We start from the raw sequence: 15,094 nt of genomic DNA on the forward strand, positions 1-15,094 counted from the left end.
GCTTCGAGATCCAAACAATATTTTGATTTTGGGAAGTCGTAAATAATAATAATTTGAGTCGTAAGAATAATTTGATTTTTGGGAAGTCGTTACAATAATTCTTTTATTGTAAAATGGCAATTTGACTGTGGAAGGTGGATTTAATACCAACAAAGATATGCTTGTTTAATCTCTGAAAGCAAGTTCTTTAATTGGTTAAGAACTGTGTATGATGCTATAAACTTTTATAGAAGTGACTTATATGCTCCTAGTCTAGAAGAGTTATTATATAATACAAAATTAATGCATATGAAATATTACGAAGACTTAGAAAAGATGAAAAAGGTTCAAGGAAAAAGAAAGGGAGGAGTCAACAAATTCATAAAATTTTTTGAAATTAAACTATTCCAAAAAAAGGAAACTGATGACTGATAACTGAAATTGGTGAATTTTTAAAAAAGGAACACACACACGCACACACATATTTTGTAATGCATTTTGTTAAATAATCATAACCAGCAAATAATTAGTATCATAATAGCAAGAATTTTGTGTTCACCCAAGTCCTTAATTTTGTGTAGCTTTAAATTAGAAAGCAGGAATCATGATTAATATGTTTTCGCTTAGTAATGTGTGAATTTGATTTGCCAAATTCTTGGCAATAATAGAAGAATAATGTATTCTGTTTGTAAATATAAGCATTCAGTCAATATACTATTATTTCTGGTAATATTGAATTGTTGCTAATTTCTCTTTGCTTTGTAACGTTCACAAAAATATTGTTATTCTATTGAAATTGTACATGGATGCTGTTCGCATGCTTCTTCGTATAATGCAAACACACACAGGGGAAATGCAAGGGAATGTTTTCCAGATTCGAGTGGCAATCCTGTAAAAGAAATTGACTAACAGTCAATAAAAGTAAAATAAATAAATAAATAAAAAAACGTGATTAAATATTTGTAGAAGCAATGGAAATGGTTTAAATTTTATTGTAAGAATGAAAAATAAGATCGAAATTGTGATTGAAATATTTTTAAAAGGAAATATGTATGAAAATTTCCAAACTGGAGATAAAGAAATTCACTGTAATTTGTTATCATACTAAAGTCTTTGAAATGTTTAAGCCATTGTACAAAGTATTTTCTATGTTGTCATTTTTTTTGTGTTAATATTTTCAGAAATTTCGGCCAAATACATCAAAAATTCGATTAACTTTTAAGTAACTAAATTCTATACAAAATAATTTTAAAAAGTGGCCTATAGATGTCTCTAGCTCTATAAAGTATTTTTGTGCCAAATGTGGTAATTCTAGCTCAAACAATCTGTTCTGAGACTGTCAAAAGACAAACGCTTATTCTTATTTGCTTATCCCTTGCAGATCGATTTCCCTATGAACTGATGTCGAAAATTGATTGAGAAGTATGAGACGGAGTAAAATTATAAATATCGGAGAATTTCCAATATTTATAATTTTCTAAACTAAAATATTAGCATTTATCACACCATGGCGTTGCATTTGTTTTTTAAATATGATTCTTGAATTCTATATTATATTAATATATATTTTTCTACAAAACGCTTTCTGAATACGAATGCATGAATTTTTGAAATTAAATAAATAAATAACTGGATTTTTCTTGAATTTATCTCAAGTCAAAATTATCTCCTAATTGTTGGATCCCGAAGCTTTAAAAATAAAGATGAAATTTAAAACTCAAACAAAAATTGATGCAGAATTTCTTATTGTTACGGAAAAATATCCCCGATGTTTTCCATAAAATGAATCTATGAAGTGTGATGCCAACTAAGATATCTTCTCATTTGACAAAAGATATTAATTCTGTACCAAAGTATGTATCATGGATAATCATAACGGATATTCACCAAGCAAATCAATTCAATCAATAATTCTAGGATGTTATGGTTTTATATAAATTAATTTTATCATGATAATACTGAATTTTTTTTATTAATGCAAATTTAATTTTCGAATTAAAGTTGGTAAAGTGTGATGCTGATGTTTTGGAAAGGATAAAAAATAAACCAGTAGAAAGAACTAAGAAAAGATATTTCTTGCTAAAATTCGAAAAGAATGCATAGAGTAAATAGAACAAGTTGTCCACAACCCAAAAAATTATAAACGCAAGCAAATTTCACACTTCATTTATGCAAAAAAGGCGGACGCAGCGATAGAAGATGATCTTCGAGCTTATGCGTTTAATGTACCTTAATTTATTTTTATCGTTTCATTCTTGTGTTTTAGGTTCATTAATGAGGTTTGCGAACGAATGTCATATCCTCGCATTCATTTTTTTCTATTAAATTATACAGATTTTGTCATGAGAGATTCTAATTAAAAGAATTTACCTTTTTTTATTTAACTTCTTAGTTTTACTTCTTCAACTACTCTCATTTAAGTTTTTTCTTTTTAGTTACATATAATTTCCTTTTATTAATTTTCGTGAAAGATTAAATAAAATAAAATTTTTATTTCTCTTTAAACCAGTCTACATTTAATATATTATTACGTTTTGGGGGTGGGGGCAGAAAGGGATTAACAGTGAGATGAAAGCTTAAGCCAAGAGAGATAGGAACGTTCTCTGTTGCTTTTTCGGAAATTATTTACTGTGTTGTAATTACAAGATGGCTGTTTATTTTGTTAATCCAAGGACACTGAAGTGCTATAAGAATCTAACAATATTATATGCTGTTTGGTTTGTTTACTGAAACAGAGAAAGATAAAAATGTTGTTCAAAAAACTGCTTTTTATACGTGAAGCCGTAAATCTGAATATTTGTTTATTTAATAATTTTTCGGTAATTTTAAGTTGTTCGGTGTGCATTTTGCAAAATATTTGCTTAAAGCATTGGTTAAATTCTTTCAGTTTTATATTTTGAAACATATTTTCAGAAAATGAGTTATCTTCTTCAATGAATCTATATTTAATATATATATTTATTTACTTTACATTCTTTAATATTATATTTTTATTTACATGCTTAAAATTCACACTGTAAGCTATTTTATTTAATTACTGTATGAATATTTTTATATTTCTATAAAAGTATATATATATATTACTTTATAAATTTATTTTAAGCTGTTTAAATTTTTTAAACCTGATATAATTTTGCATATAATTATGTTGTTTAAATTTGATTTTGAGTTTCGTTCATGTAAAAGAATTTGAATAAGAACTGTCCATTTTATGCCAAGGAAATGTATGAAATCATAAATGTTGATTTCTAAAAAATTCTTTGTAATCGTGGCCATGAATTTTTTTTAATAGTTTAGATTTTTATTTATATGAAAGAGCACATTTTTGTTAATTTTAATCAAGTTTTCATTAATAAGGGTTACAATTATGGAAATAGAATTGGTAATTATGAAAGGATAGCTATTGACATATGAAAATATTTCGAAATGAAATATTTTCATATTAGTTGCTATAATAAGATTATAAGATATAATAGGGTATAAGATATAAAAGGGTTTTTAATATAATCATTTTTTTATCTGCTCATTAATATTATTATTTTTATTTTATCGTATTGTGCTGGATTTCTCATACTCCGCAGTGTATCATTAAAGTTTAATAAATTTTGATCATGAAGAGATTCATTCAATACTTACGAAAAGATAATTTCTAATGAATAAATCTTGTTTTATTCATTAAATTATTTAAAATGGGAGCACTTCGATTTCCCAAATCAAAGGAGACTATTAAACATGAACTTACATATCTAAAACAATTGCAATTTCTTTAATAATTTTTATGAGTTCATTAAAAGGGATAGTCAATTATTTATTCATCGCTTGGCATTAAAAGTATGTAAAAAAGTATCAATTTTTTATTTTAGACTTCATTCATAACAATGCACAGATTTGGTTTTTCTTGATTTCCAAGATGAATGAAAATTTCCCAGGATTGCAAAAATCGAAGTTTAATTTTTTTTTGGAAAAAAAATTCCATCATGCACAATTACATTGTTTTTTATTTATCATAGCATTAAAACGAATCCTTCATTTCAGTGAAAAATGATGCATTTAATTATTTTTTCGAATGCGAACAGTTAAAAGACGAGAAGGAGTTGTATTGTTGTAAATGACATCATCATTGTGCAATGACATCATTATTCCTTGAATTTTACTTTCTCACGCAGTCAAATTTTGTTTCATCCGTTTTTCTTCTTTAATACGATTTTCCTTTTGGTTTTGTACTATTATTTATTTTTTCAGCAATTTTGAAAAAAGGAAGCACATCGAAATGATGGATTCTCTAAGAAGCTGTATTTGTTCTAACAATATAATTGCTATTTTTTAAAGAAAGAAATAAGGGCGAGTTTTCCTAAATTTGAGTTTAGAATGTTGAAGTAATAATAATAATAAAAACAACTTTTTACCGGCTTATATTGTAAGGGTGTAGCATTTTTGTATTTTTTTAAAACGCATTTGAATACTTTTTGCAAGTATTTACTTCAATAATTCCTATTTAATTGTTATGATGTCCCTAATTTGAATATTTATTTGTTATGTTGGAATATTTCTAACATAACAAATCTAATAATAGATATTTGTTACATCTATTTAAATGTAAGAAGGCAAATTTGTTTTGATAATTTTAACGCGCAGCATGCCTTTCGAAAATATTTGTCAAGGCTTCTCAATAGGAATGCTTAAGTTCTATTACATTTATTTTAGATGTTGTTCATTTGCTTTAATTCTTCACTAAACGTTTATGATTTTAAAATTCGCTGAATATGCTATAATCATCGTAACTAACATAAACTTTTGAAATACAAAAACTTCAATGTGAAATAAATTTTTTTATATGAATGTTAATAAATAAGAGAATGTTAATTAATAAGAGGATTTTGATGCATTAAGGAAATTTTAAAAAAATGAATTAAATTTGAAATTTTTAGTATTATATTATTGTGCAAAAGTTTTCTTTAAATGATTGAAGCTCATTCACTTTTGAACTATGGTTTCACAAGCGATTTTCCAAGTTTGTTGCTAAAAAAATGTCTATAGTGCTATGGAAATTTTTAAATTTTGAAATGAAATTGACTAATTATCGAGTTACATTTTCCCAACAGGTGCAAAGTATTTGCAAAGTTGCAAAGATTTTTTTAAATATCCACTCTCAATATTCTGCTGTGATCTGTTTTCATATTGTTTACTAATCTCTATTTACTCTCTCTTAGCACATATGTACTTTGGAAGGTAGAAATTTGCATTTCGAAATGAGTTTTTAAAATTTTAATGACTGAAAAATGAGCGAAATTTTAGAGTGTTTCGGCGATAACGTTCGAAAATACTTGATATAAAAATAATCATCATCTGAAAATTTAAAAAATTATATTATTTCACTGATATTTATTATTATTTCATGTAATATTTTACATTTTTTAAAAATTAATTTTAAACCAATATTTTAAACATATTCCCCAGAAATTTATAATAAATAATATAATATAATTTAATTTGCACCAGCATGTTATGTTTACATTAAAAAAGTTAGCTTTTATTAAAGTGCTGCCATTGTTCTGAGAAAAGCTCAAATGAAAAGAATAAGCAAATTAAACCTCGAAATGTGCAATTTTTAGCATGCGCCTGTATGAAATCAAATAAGTAGAAAATGTGATACTTTCTAGAAAAATAAATACTTCTAAGTCTTTTGAAATATCTGTATTATTATTTGTATAATTCTGCCTTACCTAAAGAAAAGACGATTTAATATATACAGGACATGCACTTTATTCGGATCTCAACAACTGATTTTTAAAACGCTCATAGGCACACATATCTAGTAAGACAAATGTTTAAAAAAAGCTGCATATTTTATGTTGTTTGAGTCAAGAAATAATTTGATGAATTATAGGATGTAGAACATATGTTGTTTGGGTCACGAAATATTCTGATGAATTATAAGATGTTGAGCAAAATCCAGCCATTCAAAATACTTTATTTAAAATAAGGAATTTCATTATTCAAAATGTTAAATAGTGGTGTCTGAAACAAAACCCAGCTGAAATGCATTAATTGCTTTTAAATACGGTTGTATCATATTCCGGCTTGTTTAACCGAGCGTAAATGGAGCATTTCCCCGCATTATTAACTTTGGATATGGATAAAAAAAAACATTGTATTCTCTGACCGATGAGCAGCATAGATTCAGAAAAATATAATAAGAACCATCCATTAAAATTAGACGGAAGTGGAAGATGATTAATGGACGTTCTTGTTTTGCTGTTTAGAAGTGAATTGTTAATCAATCAGTTGAATCGATTGCATTTTATTTTCAGATAATTATACTTATTCTCCATCGCAATAATATGTTCTGACGTGCGACGACTTCCACCTAAACTGTTTTTTTCAAACTTGACGGACGATAGTGGTTTCAGATTTCATTCGTTCTTTACAAGTTCAGCTAAAGTTGAAAAAATAACTGTAGATAATATTTCAGAATGATTAGTCATTCTTCGAACATTCGAATGTATAGAAAAGATATTCTAATAGAAAATTTAATTTTTCGCTAGTAGTATACAAAATAATACAAATAATTTTGGAAAACTAATTATTAAAATGAAGAGCAGTATAATGTGTTCTGACTTGAAATTTGTATTTAATTTTTGCACTTCTTTACTTTACAAACGCACGTTGTTTCCGGCGTTTATTCAGAATCTACTATATAGCTAATATGGTTTCAAATATTTATATGTTATTATATATTATAATTGCTATATATGAATATATATAGAAATTAATTTATTTTCTGATGTTATTTGATAAGTGATTTAATAGATGAGAAACCGAGTTGTTTTAATGGACTGCCATTCACAAGTTAAAAAAAAAAAAAAAAGATGCCCGAAATTGCATTCCTATTTGAGATCTATGCAGAGCTATATACAAACTCGGACTTACGTAGATTCAAGTTGATGTCATTGAAACTTGGTTTATGAGTTAGATGGACCGTGGGACAAAGATAATTGCAATGAATAAAGAAATAAAGTATTTGTTCGATCTCTTTAAATGCAATATTGTCAGGCTCTTATGTATATTAGGAATGGTTTGAAAATTATTCCTACCTTACAAGAACGAGAATATTTAGAGGCTATTGTCTCTATACAAGATGTTGTAGGACTGCATATTGCCCGACAAATGAAAAAAGTACCACCTTATGTCCACTTTAAAAATGATCCGATAATTTCAAGACATTTTTTAGCCGCCTGGTCAACTCATTTTCCAGGCTTGAATCCCTGTGATTTTTGGGTTCTGGGGATTCCTGAAAGGTTGTGTTTATGGAGGAAGCCTTTGGACTCCGCTCGAATTGAAAGCAAATATCACACGGCATGTTGTTGCAATTCCTCAAGAAATATTTCACGCTGCCTTTAAATGCGTTCTTAACTCTAGTGACTCAAATGAACTCCACAGTGGCTAAAGGATATGACTAAATAAATGTTTGTGTTTTTGATTTTTATGTGTCACTTTTTCATCTGGTGGCTGAACTTTCTTTCATAAATTCCTATTGCAGATTTCTTTTTTCAATATCTCAAATAACGTAAACACCATGTTTCAATAAAATGCGTCAACCATACCATTATTTACACAAGTCTGAGTAGAGTCACTTTAATTATAATTGTCTTGTATAAATTTTTAAATATATTTTTTGCCCTCTAAATTATATATGAATACTTTATGCTTTTTCTTTACTTTCGCGTATGCGACATATATAAAGTTAAATAATGTAATTGTTGAAGAAGGCGATGACTAGATAATGATGCATCTCACCTTATCCTTTCTCTAATAAAGTTAATACAGTTTGTTTTGGCACCCTTTCACTTTAGCCGGCATACGATTCCGAGGCAGTAAAAACCGGAATATTTGTGCAATCTACAGTGAGGATGACTATATTTATTTTGTCACCCCAAGACTAATGTCTAGGGGAGAAGTCACTCCATTGATATCTTTTTGTATTTCGAATAGATTTTCCAGTCTTAAAACTGGCTCTTTTCATATTAAATTTCTTATTCAGATATGAAAATATTGGTATACGTTCCTTTTTCTTCTAAACTTTTCTAAATAATTTGTTTTCAAATATTACTTTTATTTATGTGGGGTTTCTTTAGGAAATATGATTTTTATATTTTGCCGTAATACTAGCACACATTAAATTTGTAAAGTATTTAAATTTTTGTTTTTAATTTTTTTATTAAATAATTTTTGATGTTTTTTTTAAATTTTTAATTCAAAATATTTTATTTCAGCTAATCATAGTTTGATAGTTCTCAACGTGCCGTCTTCTGCACATGTCCGCCTTTCTGGGCGTGTCACATTTCTTTACATTTTAAGAAAGTACTTTAAGTAATTACAAAAAGATGTTCAGGTCTCTCTTCTATTTCCGTTTAGATGAGACATGAGAATCGAAATGCAACAAGAGACAGTTTAATTGCTTTTTCGTTGCAATTTTCCTGTAGGCCTACTTTGCCATTTCCTACTGTTGCCTATAAAAATAATTAAGATCAGTGAATCAGAAAGGAGTTTCTTTCTTTTCTCAATGCTGTGAAAGTGTGTAGAACTCAATTTATTTTTCTCAATGTAGAAAGGTGCAGTGAAAGGGTGTCATTTGAAAGATAGTTTCGGAAGAATAAGATTTTTTGCCAATTAAAACAAATGATACAAAATTCAGAATTACATAGTCTCAGTAAAGAGCAGGTAATGAAAATTTTTCTCATTTAACCAATATATCATTCACTGGATTAAACTATTATATAATAATCAAATAATTGCTATTTATTTTAAGATTTGAAACTGATTTCGAATGTTCCCTACCAATGCGTTCTCCCTTTTACTGAGGCTGATGAGCGCATTTTATATTGTATGCTGACCTTAACTTATGTTTAATTATGACCGTTCATTCGTTTTGCTTAGCAAACCGTAGAGGCACGAGTAATGATTTAACACTTGGTGGCGCAAATGAATCTGGGTGTTGAGTTGAACGAAGCAAAGCCAATGAAGCAGAAGTAATAAAAATTTCAGGCTCTCGACTAATGAAGCAAACAGAAAGTTTTTCCGCTGATTAGAACAAATTTAGCTCTCAGTACCTAATTAAGACTGAATGTGCCCTCTCCTCTTCATTATCATTATCGCGGTATTTTTTCCGTCGGAGCTGAAAAACTTGCCAAGTGCTTTCCAGCTCATAGGCTCTTGTTTAAGATACCAGTTATTGGTGCTCGAAGTAGGAGGGGGTTCTGGAATTAGAAAAAAATTATGGCGACCTCTTTCAAAGTCTGATAATATTCCCGTTAGACCTTTAAATAATATTTACTTAGGGCATTAACTAAATACTCCAAAACAAGTTTCTGCTTCTCGTTCAAGCTCATAAATATGGACTCTTATTTTTATTAATGGCTCAGCAATTTTATCGTCATTTCACATCACGTACTTTAATTTGAGAATAAGACCGTACTGGCATCTAAATAATTAAGAGGATACTTTAAAAAAAATACTAAAGGCTATTTTAATGGTGGAAAGGTTATCTCGTTTGATTTTCATAAAAATCGGAGCAAATGAGCTGCCATATTTCATATATTAATATAAAGAAGTTTGTATACATGAATTTATTATATTCCCATATATAACTTTATAGTTCCATAGGAATAGAAAGTATATAACTTTATGAGGTCTAATTGCTTAAAAGCGTAATGCACCATAAAAGGTCAGAAGCATACTGCCTTCAAATGACAGCATATACATTGCCATGGACCAATAATGTACTGAATTTCGAATACAGATTGGTTTTATCAGAATAGCTTTTAAAAATACATTTTTATCGATTCACTAAATTAAATGTTAGAAATGAACACTAGAACTACTAGAGATCCATATAGACATAAATTATACCTGAGATTGACCAGTTATTTGTTTGGATTGGTCCGGATATTGTTAATTATTTTTTTTAAAATTTATAATTTAGTAAAAAATATAACTAAATGTTTAAAATAATTCTCAAATTCGCTATTAAGTGGCACGGTTGGTATAGAATATAAATGTGTCTATCTTAATCATTTAACAGATAAAAGCATTAAAAAAAAATGTATTTTCGCCAAGAACACAGAGATGCACAAAGTTTCAAAACTCTTGCATATAAAGAAATGAACGAAAAAAAGTTGGAAAACTCCATCTATACAAATTTGAAACAAATTAGGTAAAATAAAAGAGTTCAAAAATGCATAAATTACAAACAAAATATGTCTGTGATAAATTCTAGCTTCTTTTTGTTATTGAAAATGGTAATTTAGTGAGAATAATATGAGCGGCATGTTAAGAAGATATTGTACTCTCTCTGCCGCTCTCTCAGATTTGACTCAATATTTGATAGTTGTCTACTGCATAAATGTTAAATCTATTTTATTCTGACTTATTCGTTTCGTTTTTGTAGTTATAGTTTTAATGATTTTCGACAGTTGGGCCTCCTCTGAAGAGGTTTCGTTCACACTTTGATAGAAATCTATAAATATAATGCAAAGACCGTGGACACGTTCCATCTGTACATCTCAAAGCGTTTTGAAATGATCTAAGTCACAATATATCCATTTTCCTAAAATGTGTTTTTAGAACTCATGGAGGTTTGAAACATGGAGATTCTTCAAAATCTTGAGTTCGAATGCTTTGATGATTGCTGTACTTTCTTTATACTCCGTATAACATGGAGAATTCGAAATCTTGGCAGGCCAATGCGATTGCGATTTGATGATGATAATATATATTGCAAAATTTTTAACGCGGATACCTAAAAAATGGTGCAAAATAAATCTTTTTTTGAAATTTCTTCTCTTAGAGTTACATGTTTAAAAATATTTTTTTTATATTAAATGAGCCAAAAAAATATCCAGAAAATAAGTGGTAAGTGAAATGGACTTTTCTCTTTTCAATAATTATTTTGGAGTAACTTTATCACCTTCATCGAACACTCACTCAGATCTATTTTATTTAATAGTTTCCACATTGATTAAAATGCAATCCTATACGACGAAATATCACGAGAAAATGACTTCCATTCACATGAGAATTCTGGTAATATAATTTATGTTACAAAGGCCAAATACCTGACCATCCTAAATCATTACACCTGCGTTTTAAATGTTTGCTCTGTGAGCGAAATATTATTCTCTTAAGTTGTACGATGGATGCATTTTGGAATAAATGCTGTATTTGACGGGAGCTGAAATGTTGCGAGGAAAGCGCTTAAAGCTGAAAGTGATCAATATTAAAGCTACTTTCGTGAAAAGGGGATGTTCCATTAAATATGATTTTTCCTTTAGTGAGTGCGAACTCTTTTGCAAACCGAACATGTTAACAACTTTTTGATCAAAACTGGTCTTAAATATTATAAATAAATGTCAATTCCATATATCCTTGCATAAGATTTAGGCATTTAAAATTTAAGTAAACCTTTTTTTGAAATTGAATATGAAAACTGAAACGTGCCAATGTCCAGCAAGGCAAACTTTTCGTGGTTTACAGCTCTTCTCCCCTTTATTAATCGCAATAAGTTCTTTTTTTAAATTAAAACTTGAAATCTTAAATATGCAGTTATTGTAAATTTCTTTCATTCAAACGATCGGCAAATAATGTATGCTAATGCATATAATGACAAAAAGGGCTCATTTTTAGGAAATCTTTTTTTATGAATCAGTACCGGGCGATTTAAGAATGTGGTGAAATTCGATGTTAAACGCATTTCCAACGAGCTGGTACCTGTCGTGTTGCTGCCGTAGAAGTAATAATTTTGGAAATATCGTTTGAAATTTAAAATAGATGTCTTGTTTGATTAGAAATGATAAAAAGAATGACATCTATTTTCTAATCGACAATGAATACATTCATTGAAATGGAATGATATATAAAGGAGAAGCACAAAAAATATTTATTCTGTTTTCTGACTTCTTTATTCAAGTGCTTTAGGGCAGAGAATATTTTTGTTTTTCCATCTTCATTAAAAACAAATAAATTTTGAGGCTCTCAGACTCGTGAGCATCCTCCATACAACTGGCAATGTGAAAAATATGAATTTTTTAGGTTCAATCTGCACACTTGAAGTGATTGACCTTGCGCCTTGTTGATGGTCATCGAGAATGCAAGTCGAATGAGGAACTGTTGTCTTTTGAAATCAAAAGGCATGTCGTTGGGAATAATGGGAATGCGTGAAGTAAGTGCATCTTCTCGAATCGATATTCCGTTCGGAATATCTGCTTCGCTTATTGCCGCATATTGGCTTTTTGATTCTGATGTGCGTGATCGGGTAGCATATAAACTTTGTCTTTCGATTATTGCTGCATATTGATCTTGAGACTCGTGAAACACGTGAATTTGCAATTAGTAAATGATATGCTTTATTGTTCTCTCGTAGTTCCTCGTTTGTTTGAGAAACTCGAACTGGCGTATTTCTACGTGCTGCACTGGTGAGATCTATTAAGTGACGAACGTTTGGGAACATATTTTTTATCGAAGCAATCAACACGATATACGTTTGTAAAATCGAAATATTGTTTGTTGATTCACTGAATAAATAAAAAAAATTACTGTTTGCACTGGAGAATTTCCAGTATATATAACTTAATTTCTCGATAATAGCATCGATAATAAATATTCTATTTTGTATGTGAGAGACAAACTCTGAATAATATGTGCTGTTTACCGCAGACAAAATATTGAGCACGCTGAATGACAACATTCTGTGTCGACGACTATTCATTAACGGGAAAAAAAATGAGCGCTTGCACTAAATATTTTTCGATTTCATCCCACTCATAATTTTTAGTGATTTTATTTTGTTTAATATATGTGCGATTAAATCCGAATGACATTTGCCACTTACTGTTTGTCTTTTGTCATGTGTCAATTTTAAAATATAACCTTCGCGTCGGTGCAAGTAATAAGTTGACCAAGTTTCATAGCAATCGGTTGAACGGCACGGCAGCGCATAAGGTACGAACAAACAAAAATTCTTTTTTATGTATTAGATTAGATTACTTCGCATCTTCGAAAAATAGATATATATTTTGAATAATTATTACATCATCAGTTAATATACTTGAACATTTCATAACTGAAATGAATACATTCCAGTATCAAATCGCATACATTAATTTATATTATGAAGAATTAATATTATTTTAAGAAAATTTAGAAAAATAAAAGATATTTGGTTTATAATTAATTCCAATACACTTTATAAATAAGACGTTAAGATTAATTTTCAATCGAAAGTGTAACATTCATTTCGTAATATTAAACAATTTTTTTATTCATCTAGTCACCAGCAGAAAAACTTTTACTTTAAAGTTACAAATCACGCTGAAAGTTACCGAAGTGAACGCTCCAGTTCCCCCGAAATTTCAGTTGCAAACCGAAATGTCGCCCATTTACCCGGATGTTTCATCTCCTGGAATATTCCGATGACAATCCCTTGCGGCCTGAGAAATTAGACAGCCCGCGATCAGGGAGAAATTTTCTCGATTTCTTCCCGGATCATCGATTCTGGTGAGAAGTGGGCGCGGAGGCGTGGGAGGGAGACTGCTTGACGAAGAATGAGTAGCGATGCAGGAAGAGTGTGGACTGGATCACGTGATTCGTAAACATTCTTTCGCTCTACTCCATTGGCTCCTGACAGGCGAGATAAAATTACCCGGGGCTCCCGGCATCTCCGGTTTTCAGTGCGTGCCTCACTTCGCTGATGAGATAGATGGTTACTCGGAGACTTATTTCTGTTTACCTTTTTCATTCGGTTGAGGGTATTAAAAGTTGAAATCGAGCGCAGGGAACCGAAGATCATACTCCGTGGACTGGGACGAAATCAAGAAAATTCTTTCTTTTCAAAATTTGTTTATGCTGAAGCTGAATGTCATTTAGCTGAAATACATTAAAATTTTTTTGGCATCCTAGTCGATTTAGTGAGGCAGGATGGCATCAGCTAAAATATGAGTTATGATCGTCGCTTTTTTTTTGTTCGATATCGATTGCTCCGAATGGAATTGGAAATATCTGTTTCTTTTTTAGTTATACGTCATTTTAACTCATGTAAGAAATACATTTAAATGTTATTTCGAAGTATGCCTTTCTTTCGTTTTCAAAGCTTAACTTGATGTTTATTGGTTGCGAATAGCGTTCAATTACATCTCCCCCCAAAGTGTGGTCAATCGGCAGTGCGTGCCAGGAGCCTCGCCAATCTATCTGAAGCGGTGATTAAACACTGTTGAAGGATTATGAAATTTAGATAAATTAATATAATATAAAATAAACTCTTTTTAAATAATAATAGCTTAAAAAATAAAAAAAAATAATATCAAATTATATTAACAGACTTCGATCTTCATTAACAATACTGTACTTCAAGATGAATGCGAACATTTTGAAAAGAATATCTATTTTATGTTATTTTTCATTTATTGTGAATGAGGTTTCCTTTATTTATTCGCTTTTAGTTATTCATGTACAAAGTGTAGAGAAAGTATTGCAATCGTCAAAACATTTGAATTCGAGATTTTAATGAATCTCTATTATTTCAAATCTCCTTGAGTTCGAAAGACACATTTTTGGCATGCATCTGTCTACATCACGATAACTCAAAAATACTTTATGTTAATCGAATGAAATTTGGTGGGTGGACTTAAGATCAAATGTATAAATATCTATCGAATTTTGGAGGAAATCGATTCATAAAGAGCCTATCTATTTGGCTGTTGGTGTACCCTTGAATTGGAGACTGCAAGAGCTCTTCAGATGAAATTTTATGCACAGAAGTAGCAGCCAGAATGTAGATGAACCGAATCTGACAACAACTTCACTGTCTCACGGTATGTAGTTACGAATGAAATAACTCATACATGCAATGACTTAAATCAATGAAATTGGTATGTGATCTTGTGATTTCAACTGCAGATCCATGTAAAATTTTGTTTTCAGTTGATTGGAAATTTTGTTTAAAATGCATATTCGTATGATAGGTTCAAAGAAAATGTTAGTTTCCCATTAAATATGTATATTTCCTAACTATTATTCATCAATGTCAAACAGTGAAACATCACAGAAGAGTAGGGATGTATGA

This window comes from Argiope bruennichi, chromosome 8 (genome assembly GCF_947563725.1).
Source record: "Argiope bruennichi chromosome 8, qqArgBrue1.1, whole genome shotgun sequence".
NCBI classification, from domain to species: Eukaryota; Metazoa; Arthropoda; class Arachnida; order Araneae; family Araneidae; genus Argiope; species Argiope bruennichi.